Genomic DNA, 11453 nt, shown 5'->3' with positions numbered 1-11453 from the left:
TTTGTTTCACAGTCAGCTGTCAGTACAGTGCAGTGAAACTGTGGTAACTACAGTGGAAAAACTAGCATGCTGTCACAGTAGAAAAGCTGCATGGACTAAGTACAGATGTAGGGAAAATACCCTCAAACCTTCAACCACATGAAATACATAATCGGGCAGACTGGACTAGCCCAACTTCTACTGGCAAATGAGAATGTGTGCTTTTGAAATTCCTAGATCTCCTCTTCCAGCAGTATTAATGTAGTGCTTACATACAGAATAATCAACTAGCTGAGCCAGGTACAGAGCATCTGCGCCTCCGCTGGCCCAGCCAGCCTGCTTCTCCCCCCCCGCCCACTTCTCCTCCCCCCCCCCAGCTTCTTTCCCCCACGCCCACCCGTGGTTTCTGGCTTGCAGGCTGGATGGACAGCCGGCCTGCACCTCCACCCACCAATTCTCGGCGGCCAGGCCGACCTGCCATCACCTGCTGCTTCTGGCCGCGGCCCGCCCGTGGTTTCTGGCTGGCAGACCAGCCAGAAAACTGGCCTGCCACCTCCTCCTCCCACCCGCCCACCCATTCCTGGCGGCCAGGCTGAAACCCCCGCTGCCTGCTCCCACTGCCTGGCCTGCTGCTCCTGGCGGCCGGCCTGGCCCACCACCTGCTCCCACTGGCCAGCTGCTTACTAGCAGCCAGCATCTCTATTTTCTCCCGTCCCATCACTAATGGGCAGCTGCTTGCGAACTCTCGCGCGAGCTGCCACACATTGGATTAGTGACGGGTACGCCTAGGAGAAGTAAATATATAGATGGTTAACAATGCAAGTAGGTAGAGTCTGACTCTTTTGAGGTGGAATGGGAGTCCTATAAAAGAAGACATTAGCATATCACAAAAATCAGTGCTGACAATGGTTTATATTGCATGGGTTATAGGAGCCTAAACCCAAATGCATGCTCAGCAGTGGAGTTTTCGTCCCTTGATTATTCAGTGCTTGGTAAATGTGTAAATTCATTCAACTGGAGATAATTGTATTATAGAGAATGCAAGATGAATGTGATATTGGGTCAGTGATGGTTGCTCATTTACACATGGTAATTATAATCTGATGCTTCTGTCATCAAGTGAGGGGATTACACGTGTGAACCAGCCTAGAGTCCTCGCCAGGTTTTTTTGCAATGCAAAACAGTTTGTTATGTTTATATATATATATTTAAGCCCTCAAGCATGTCTTTTAATGTATAGTACAAAGTCCCTTGTAAGACATAGGATAATTGGCAGTAGGTTCACAGTGAGAAAATTAAAGAATGTTCTATTCCAGACTAATTTTTCTTTGTGTGTTCTTTTAAGTCTTTGTTGTAATGCATTAGGCAGTCATGATTATATGCTATGATGGGCACGCGTCAGTTTCATGCATTTTAAATTGCTGGCTGTATGTGTATTTTAATGGCGGTGACATGTCAGCAGATTTGTACCTACTATTGTGGAGATCCTATCCTACACCAGATTATTGTGCCCTACTTCTGACCAGAGGAGCTTTCAGAAGCAAATAGATAAAGAATCACTACTATATGTAAAGGAAGCCGAGAAGCAGCACAGTAAATTTCCTTGGTCAGGGTATTCGAAAGAGTAGATCACACTAGGAAGAAGGTCCTGCCATAAGCCTCAACCAATATTATTCCCTAAGGCTGGAGCACTGGCCCAGGCTCCAAGGCACTGTTTCATTAACCTAATTTTGCATTGCTTTTTAAAATTTAAATATGTATTACAAATCCAGTTGTATAAGCACATATGGATGATCATTAAATTAAGGCAAACGAAAGGTGAAAGGCTGTTTTCTTGTACTTGGGTGTGTAATGAGGGATTCAGGGATTTCCCCAACACTGACCATGTTGAAAAAGGAGGGAAAGGAAGGAATCCTCTGAGCAAAAAGATCAAGCAGATAAAAAACAGTAAACAAATCTTAAGATCTCATTTAGTGTTAACAAAAACCTGGAGCAACAAAAATGTATTTGCCTGATTCCAAAATGAGGCAAGTGATGAAGCCAACCTCCAGAGAAAGGACATTCTACAATACTGGGGTAACTACTGAAAACTTAATAGTAGATACTAAGCTTGTATTCATTGAAGATGGTGTATTGAACAGGGGCTCATAGGCAGAATTAAAGCATGGGAGGGTACATATGGGCCCAGGGATAACTGGGTTGTGGGAGGCCCACACTTATTGGTTTTCATCGCAGCAATCCTTTACCCTTTCTCCATACAAATTATTAGATAAAATATTTCTTGGTGTGGGGAGGGAAGGAGTAATCCTGTGGCCATTATGCATGTTGTGTGACTGAACTTCCAGACACAGCTGAAGACTCGTGTGAAAATGTATGTTCTAAAACATGAGTCATTTTTATTTTTTGAAAACTTCTGACGACTGCTGTTGGAACGAGTGTCTTGAATAGCTGCACTTGCTTTTACTTTCCAGTTTCCTTGAAGGCTCAGATTACAAAACCCCAATACGATTTATAAGACACCCCCCTCCCCTCACTGGAATGCCTTTTTGACACATTTCTTTCACACAGGGGTTGGTCCAGGGGGCGGGATACAAGAGTGCAGTGGATTTGGATTGAGTTGACCCCCAGGCAGGCATGCCGTCGCCACCTCAGCCGGGCCAGTAAAGTTAAGAGAGGGAGCACTGTGAAATCACTGATCCGCTGCTCTCACACTCCCTGCAATTTACTTGGGGCAGGGCTGCTGTCACTCACTGATCTCGCCTTGCTCTCAAACTGACTTGGGGCTGGGACTCAAAGTGTGGGGGCGGCTGCTGTCACTGCTCTCGCTCTCAGACGGACTCGAGTGGGGGCTGGGAGGGAGGGTGCGTGGGGGCTAGGCTGCTTGTGAGGAGCATTCCAACTCTCCCCCACCGACTCAATAGGCAGCCACTATGCTGCCTGCACGCCTGCTGTGTACAGACACAACACGCTTCCCACTGGTCTGTTGCGGCTGCGCTTTCCCTTACTCTGGCTTTTCCACTCACTCCTCCCCCATGGCTGCCTACAGAAAAAGGGCTGGGGTATGGAAGTTAAAGTAATCTCTCTAAAAAAAAAATTCATTCTAAAATGTGAGGGCTTTTTAAAAATTTGAATGATATTGTTCTCTCCAAACCCACACACTAAAAAGTTGTGGTTGTGGTTGTTTAATGGGATATTCTTTCAGCAACAATAATCATACTTATTTTTGTTCTTGGATTTTCAAAGACAATAATGTAGTCAGAGCAAAAGCAACCCAAATTCAGTGAATAGGAATAGGATGAAAAACCACAGATACCTGCCATGACCAAACAAAATCTTTCCAACCTAAACCCCACAAATGATTATTCATCATAAGTCTCAATAATTTATTTCACAAACATTCACTCGTGTGTGTGTGTGCGCACACACACACACATTTTATTTTATTTTATTTTATTTAAGGGGACCCCAGTCTATCCCCATCTGGATTATCTTTTGCATATCTGTATAATTTGTTCCAAAGATAAGTGCTGTTCCTCAGGATTAGTTCCTTTCCTTGAAACTTAGGAGTTACCAACTTTAAAAGCCTAATAGTACAATCCTGCATGCATTACTTGAGAGTAAACCCCACTGAGCCAAAGTATACGTGCACAGGATGGAGTTACTACTTTTCTTTAAAACTGCAGAATACAAGTCTGATCAAATCTGGACTGATGGGTCTTCTATGTTTCATGCTGGTTTTTTCCATAGAAGTTGAATGGATCCCTTTCTTCAACTTGAGGAGAATGTCTGAAAGGCACTTATTAGAAATGTAAAGTGGGAACATTTAATCTCAATAAAGCTTTTATTCTAACCATGATTCACTCTGTCCAAAGAGAAGAAAAGCAAACCAATGGTCTACCAATGATTGGAGTTGTTTCCTCTCAGTCTGTTCTGGAAAATTATGTGTTCTTAAATTATCTTTCCTACATTTGCTTTACAAATGTTACCCCTGCTAACTTGGCAAAGAGGCACCTTTTAATGTGGTGATTCTCTTTATTTAGCAGGGGTAGAGTAACTGGCCGTATCCACCCCAGCACAGTACCTGCAGTGACTGTTGCTGGTGTCTCACTTACGTTTCTTTTTAGATTGTGAGCCCTTTGGAGACAGGGTTCCATCTTATTTATATATTATTTCTCTGTGTAAACCGCCCTGAGCCATTTTTGGAAGGGAGGTATAGAAATTGAATTATTATTATTATTATTATTATTATTATTATTATTATTATTATTAATGCCTCCAATGGTTCAGACAATTTCTTCCTAGTTAAACCAACTAAATAATCCTGTGCATAATGGGGCTTAAGGTAAAGTGTGCTGCCAGGTCAATTTCAACTCCTGGCGCCCACAGAGCCCTGTGGTTTTCTTTTGGTAGAATACAGGAGGGGTTTACCATTGCCATCTCCTGTGCAGTATGAGCTGATGCCTTTCAGCATCTTCCTATATCGCTGCTGCCCAATATACTACCAGCGGGGATTTGAACTGGCAACCTGCTGCTTGTTAGTCAAGCATTTCCCCGCTGTGCCGTCAGGTGGCTTATATAATGGGATTTACTTCTGCGTAATAGGATTGTGCTCTTAAAGTTCTCAGTGCTTAAGGTTCCTTAAGGTATGCAATCAATGTACTGGCTACTCGACTGACGTCCATAAATCTAAAATCCAAGAACCTGAAATTTTTAATTATGATTTTTATATATGAAAAATATATGAAAATCAATTTCTATATATACGATACTTAATTTTCATATATTGTTATGTGAAACAATTTATATCTTTTATTAAAAAAAAAAATTCCTGATGAACCCCCTGTAATTTCCTGCTGGATCCGCCCCTGCTTTCACAGTCCTGTTGAGCAAAATGCTTATGAACTTTGCACCAGTTGGGTATTGATTTCAGGGCACTGTGGTGTTCCTTTTGTAGGGCTTAACTTCTTACAGTATCTTGAGCATATTACAGAAATATGAGAAAGGGTCAGATAAATTTAGTCTGTGAAGCTAAAGGGAAGACATGAGAGGAATAGCACCAGTGGTATTGTTTCCATATGGGTACACTTTGGAATAAATAAATCAGGTGGGCCATAACTCCATCGGACACATATTGATATGTGGCAATCAGAAACCCTGGCTGCACAGTTTGCAAGTGTTCAATTGAGGACTTTCCATTGAGCTGGCCAGTTGCCTTATCCATGAGCAGCCAATGGCGTCTTCGTGTTGGGCTGCCTAACCTGCCCGTGTAGCCCTGACCATGCCTCTTATTGGACACTTATAACCCTGTTGAGAGTATAAGCCCTGAGCAAATATTCCTCTGGTAAAGAAAAACTATATTAGAAAGTGGGGAAGAGGGGGTTTTCTTCTAAAAGAGGGAGATTTAATAAGAAAAAATTGGTGGTAGATGTGTACCACTCGGCTGTACTACTGCAGAATGCAGATTGGATGTTCCTATATCCATGCATACAAACAAAACAAAACAAAACAAAAACCACAGAGAAGGGACACCGTAGGTTAGGTTGCTATGTGTAGGAATTGTGTGTGTTCAGGAGCCCTGAACGTATAGGTCAGTCATGTGATCCCTCACCTTCCATCTGAAGTGATACAGACCAGACAGAGGCCTACCACCTCAGTGAGAGCTTGGCCGTTGTCAGAGGAGGACATGTGAAGTTTCATATCTCCCTAGAGATGGTGATCCAGGAAATCCAGCTTTCATTTACTCATACTCACAAATCGAATTCTTAAATAAGGTGAGGTGTCAATCATGTCCACCCTGCCCTGGAGATAAAGCCCTTTTGGAAGCACCTAAACTGGCAGGTGAGGCAAAGTGCAATTTTCACACAGAAACCGGTACTACAAGATATTATTTTAGCCTGGAGATGTTTAAGCATAGTGTCAGCACTTTGTGGGAAATACAGCTGACATATATAGTAAGCTAAAATTAGGCCTTCTCATCTGTAGAAGTCAAAGAGTTATCAAAGTAGCTAATAATGTCAATAAACACACACAAGTTTAACATTTAAATGCTAGTACTGCATAACCGTGCAAAGATAAATGTTCAGGGACCAGAAAAATGACTATTGGTAGCGGAACCTCTACTAATACTGGAAAAATAACCAGAAATTCATATGGAGGAAAAAAGGCAATTATATCTGTGAAACAAGTTCAAGATGCTATATTAGAATGAAACCATATCGATCAATAATCCAGAAAACTGGAACAAGTACCAATGGTCTAACAACAATTCAACACATTCACATACCCAAATATTTGAACTCTAGTAGTAAATGAACGATAGTAGCAAAGAGTGAATATACATATAAACAAACACATGAACAAACTACAAATGAATGTATATAAGTCCATATGTGAAGTAATAATTGCTCCAAGGTAGATGGCAATTCCAAACAAAGTTGAGGCATTGATATAATAAATGATGCCTAAGCATGCATAAGAGGGGAGGATATTGCTGATACTATTATGTTTATACATGCATGCTTAGGCATCATTTATTATATCAACGCCTCAACTTTGTTTGGAATTGCCATCTACGTTGGAGCAATTATTACTTCACATATGGACTTACATACATTCATTTGTAGTTCGTTCATGTGTTTGTTTATATGTCCCATTTATTTCAGTGGGACATAAACACACCAAACTTCTTTGGGATGGGGCCAATAGTTGTAATCCACCCAGCTACAATAAAATAGGAGCTTGGTGTAGATAATACTTGTTATCAGCCTTTGATCTGTAAAAGGCGTATTTATTGTAAAACCATTTTAAAAAAATCATTGCCAACTTTTAATTTGATATGCAAACATTGGATGAACACCATAAGTACTGTGTGCATCACCCTCCCTGAAAAGGGAGGTGCGTGACTGTGATGCCCAAAGTACAAAAGAGCCTGTAGTTTTAGTTCTCCCTGCCATCGGTCGCTTCTGTGCATGCAGTACTGTAATCTGTATGTTATTGCTGGTCTAAGTTTTCATCAATGCACTGGGTAGGTAATGTTTACATGTGCATCATCAGCAATTGATTACTGCAGCATCAGTCAATGACATATATGTGAATGAGCTATTGTAGATTCATTCAGATTTGTTTACAACCACAGTGTTTGCCACAAAAGGTAGAACTTCCACAATACTTTCAAAGAAATTCATGCACACACTCAGCTGTGCGACACTAAGTGTTGAGTAAACAAGTGATGAGAGATGTACTTGCATGCATGAACCGACCCACTGCTAGACCTTTGAACAGATTCTGCCAGGAGGAATAGAATACCATGATGCCATGATACCCAACCAACAAACCCTATTTCCTCTTTTGTTTTCTAATTCAAGAGCTGCTGGGCTATCTAATTCACTGTGATCATCCCTGTCAAATACGTTACTGGTGCTTCATGGCCTTGATATGCATGCAAGATTTTCAAACCCCAATATCAAAGACCATCTATTGGACATGTTTGGATATTCTATTAATATTACTAATACTGTATGTATCCACCACTTTTCAACAACAAAAATTCTCATAACAGTTTGCAAGAGGAAATGGTTCCTTGTCACAATCTAAAAAGAAACACAAAGGAGAAATCAGCAACAGCCACCATAAGAGTCATTTTGCTGGGCGGAATAGAGACAATTGCTCTCTCCCTGCTAACTATAAGAACACCCACTACTTGCAAAGGTACCTCTTGGCCTGGTTATCAGGGGTAAGAGAGTCAGGTACGTCCAGTCAATTGAAAGTGGAAGCACTAGAAAAACTATTGGGGGGGCACAGAAAGGGCAAAGTGCATTTCTAGGTGCAACCCTTGCTTGAAGCCACTTTTAAAATGGCAAAACCAGCATTTTGTTCTGATAAAGTTGATGTCTTCTTTGAAATAAGGTTGCATTCATAATTGTTGTATGCTATCTAGCTGTCTTTTGAGTTTTGTTGTTTAGATGTTTGTCCCATTGGAGATCCTGTAGAGAATGTAGGGGGTGGAGTCAGAAAGGAATAGGGAGAGGAAGGAGAAAACGGAGTTGTTGCTGAACAAACCTTTAGTTAAATCTGTCATGTGTGTGAAACAGCTATAAAGCAATATTGTTGGGATTCCAGCAATATGTCAGTAAATAATTCTAAGTGATTTGTTTATTAGAGGAAATAAAATATAATAAAGGTAACTTTTTCATTCAGACTTCACTAGTTATTTCATCTGATTCATTTGTTTGATTCATTCATTTGTCTATAGCATAGACTCAGAATGGGTAAAACTTGCTAGGACTGTGAACAAGCCAATAAAATTATTTCTCTGTGTGAAGGTTAATTGACTCAGTTATTTTTTTAAAAAACCCATACTTTCCAAAGGTTTGCAGATAAGTACATTTAGTTCTGGAAGTGCTCCTCATCAGAAAAGCAAGCCCCCAAATCAAACAAACTTTCCATTTTCTGCCCAATTGATGTAAAAGCTGTGTGTAATGGATATTCACTCTTTGATAGAGCACCTGCTGGAAACAATTGGGACATGCACGTTGTTGTAAATGAAGAATAGGGTTCTCTCCTATTAGGATAGGTTTTCTGCCTTTTGTCATTCCTTCTTAACAATTGATGCCACTTTAAAACAACAGTAATCATGGCGGAAAGGACAGGTAGCATGCATTCTGCAAAAACATATTCAGGTATCTTTGTGAGAAAAGATCTCACACACATCAAATGTGTTGGGTTTTCTCGGGTCAGCATTTATTTAGTTGTCTGAGAGCCTCGAACAGAAAAGCTATTAATGCAATTAATAACTAGTGATCTTGGTGGAGTAGAGATATTGCCTTTGGAAAAATCATCCCCATCTATCATAGATACTTCACTCTCTTCGGAGCATTAGACTTCCAGCCATGATTATATCAGTCTCATCTGGCATTCAATATGGCATACAGGCAGGATTCATGCAGGACTCATAAAAGGACAAGTTTTGTTGTACACGAACAATTTGAGCCACTAACTAAGGAAGAGAGAACAGCCTGGGCGGGGCACTGACTCTGGTGTTTGCCTCTGCCCCACCTTGTTCCAGCTGCGTCATCTGTGGGGTTGCTGCTGCTCCTGCTACAAAGAGCAGGCAGGGCCAAGGGCTCTCATCCTCAGGGGCGTAACTATCATAGGGCAAGGGGAGACAGTTGTCTGGGGGCCCAGTGCCTTGGGGCCCCCCAGAGGCAAGTCACATGACTGACTCCCCCATCTGTGCACCCGCCCGGGCTTCATCCTCCAAAATTGATGTGACTGTTAAGACCTGGAGCTACCAGAACAGCACGTCTTTCTCTAGTACCAATAAATGACTTGCATCGTCCACAATTTACAAAACCTTTAAAAAAAAATTAGGATGATGTTCTATTGTGGCATGCATATATAAATATAAATATAAATATAAATATAAATATAAATATAAATATAAATATATATATATATATATATATATATATATATATATATATATATATAAATGCTTTTTGTTACCACCATTCAGCCTCATTTAAGACTTCATGAGCTGAGCTTCAGTGAGGGGGGTGCATTTTAAAATCTTGTCTCTGGGCCCACTCCAACCTTGCTATGTTCCTGCTCATCCTGCAAGGTTGCCAGAACCTAAGGGGTATACTCGTGGGTCAAATGTGCCTTAAGCCAGAATTTGGCTTTTAAAAAGCCAAATCTGGCCACTCAGGCTCTCAGCCGTGGGGTGAGCTGCTTGGGGCCTCAGAAGCCTTCCTTTCATTTGTGCATCAAGCAGAGGCGTAACTATAGGGGGGGCAGGGGGGGCATGTGCCCCGGACGCCATCTTTTCTGGTCACGTGGGGGGCGCCGGCATGACAAAAAATTTTTTTTAATTTTTTTAAATTTTTTTGTTAATACAAATGTTTCCTGCTCAGTGCAGCAGCACTGCAGCAGTCAAGGGAGCGCGTCGGCGCCCCCTCCCCCACGAGCGGTCCCTTCCGCACCGCCCGCAGCCCCCCCCCCATTGCTTTGCTGGTGCCTGGCGGCCAGTCAGTGGCCTGGCTTGGCAGTGGCGGCAGGCGCTTGTGAGGAAAAACCTAAGTATAATGTAGTATGTTGGGGGGCGGGGGGGGGCACGGGGGCACCATTTCAGTGCTTGCCCCGGGCACCGTTTTCCCTAGTTACGCCTCTGGCATCAAGAAGCCAGCATGAGAGTTTGGCTGCACGAGTCCTGAAACTGGTTTTTATCAAATAGAGGAGCTGTATTGATCAGGCTGAGGAGATGTGTCTGGCAGAGCAGAAAAGTGAGGATGGTGTGGGGACAGCAATATTACAGGTAGTAGGCAGAGGGAGGTATGGCGGTGGGAGTTGGGCAGGCCATTACTGGGGAAAATGGTCCAGGCAATTGAGGCCTGTTCCCTTTTCCAGCTCTTCTCCCAACCCTGTGGCCCCAGGGAGCTCTGAGAACTTTCCCTCAAGGATTAGGGTGCTGCTGTTGAATGCCAGGTCGGTCAACACTAAAACATCTCTCATCCACAATTTGATTGTGGATGAGCATGCTGACCTGGTATGTGTGACGGAGACCTGGTTGGATGAGCTGGGTGGGGTTGGTCTCTCTCAGCTCTGTTCTCCAGCTCTGTTCTCCAGATCTTGCAGCAGCCCCACTTGGAGGATCGGGGAGGGGGCATTATAGTCATCTATCGAGAGATCTTTCCCATTTCCTGGTGCCCGGTCAGGCAACCTCAGAAATTTTGAGCGTTTGTCCTTCAGGGTGGACCTCCGAGAAAGGCAGGGGATTCTGCTGGTGTACCAACCACCCCTCTGCACTTTAGTCTTCCTATCTGAGCTGGCGAAGGTGGCCTTGGGCTCCCCCAAACTTATTGTCTTGGGGAATTTTAATGTCCACGCTGAGGCCCCCCTAGTAAGTGCAGCTCAGGATTTCAGGGCCTCTATGGCAACCATGGGCCTGTCTCAGCTGGTATTGGGTCCTACCCACATGGCAGGACATACTCTGGATCTGGTTTTTGCCAACCGGGGAATAAATGATCTGGAGGTGGGGGAGTTTGAGATAACTCCCTTGTCATGGACAGATCATCATCTGGTGGGGTTTAGTTTGACTGCTCCATCTGCCCTCTGCAGGGGTGTTGGACCAATTAAAATGGTCCGCCCCTGGAGGCTTATGGATCCACTTGGTTTCCAGATGGCCCTCAGGGAGTTTCCAGTTTTCAGAGCTGGTGACCCTGTCGAGGCCCTGGTGAATCTCTGGAATGGAGAGACAGCCTGGGCTGTTGACACAGTTGCTCCTAAATGCCCTCTCGGGCATGGGGGAGCCCGTTCGGCTCCTTGTTTTTCCTCGGAGCTTAGGGCAATGAAACAACTCAACTGATGGCTGGAACGACGCTGAAGGAAGTGTCATGACGAATCCAACCGAACACGAGCTAGAGCCCATTTTAGGGACTACTCAGTGGCAGTGGAGGCATCTAAGAAATGCTTTTTCT

This window comes from Hemicordylus capensis, chromosome 4 (assembly GCF_027244095.1).
Source record: "Hemicordylus capensis ecotype Gifberg chromosome 4, rHemCap1.1.pri, whole genome shotgun sequence".
Lineage (NCBI taxonomy): Eukaryota > Metazoa > Chordata > Lepidosauria > Squamata > Cordylidae > Hemicordylus > Hemicordylus capensis.
The sequence above is the reverse complement of the archived record's forward strand: the minus strand, read 5'-3'. Positions refer to the sequence as shown.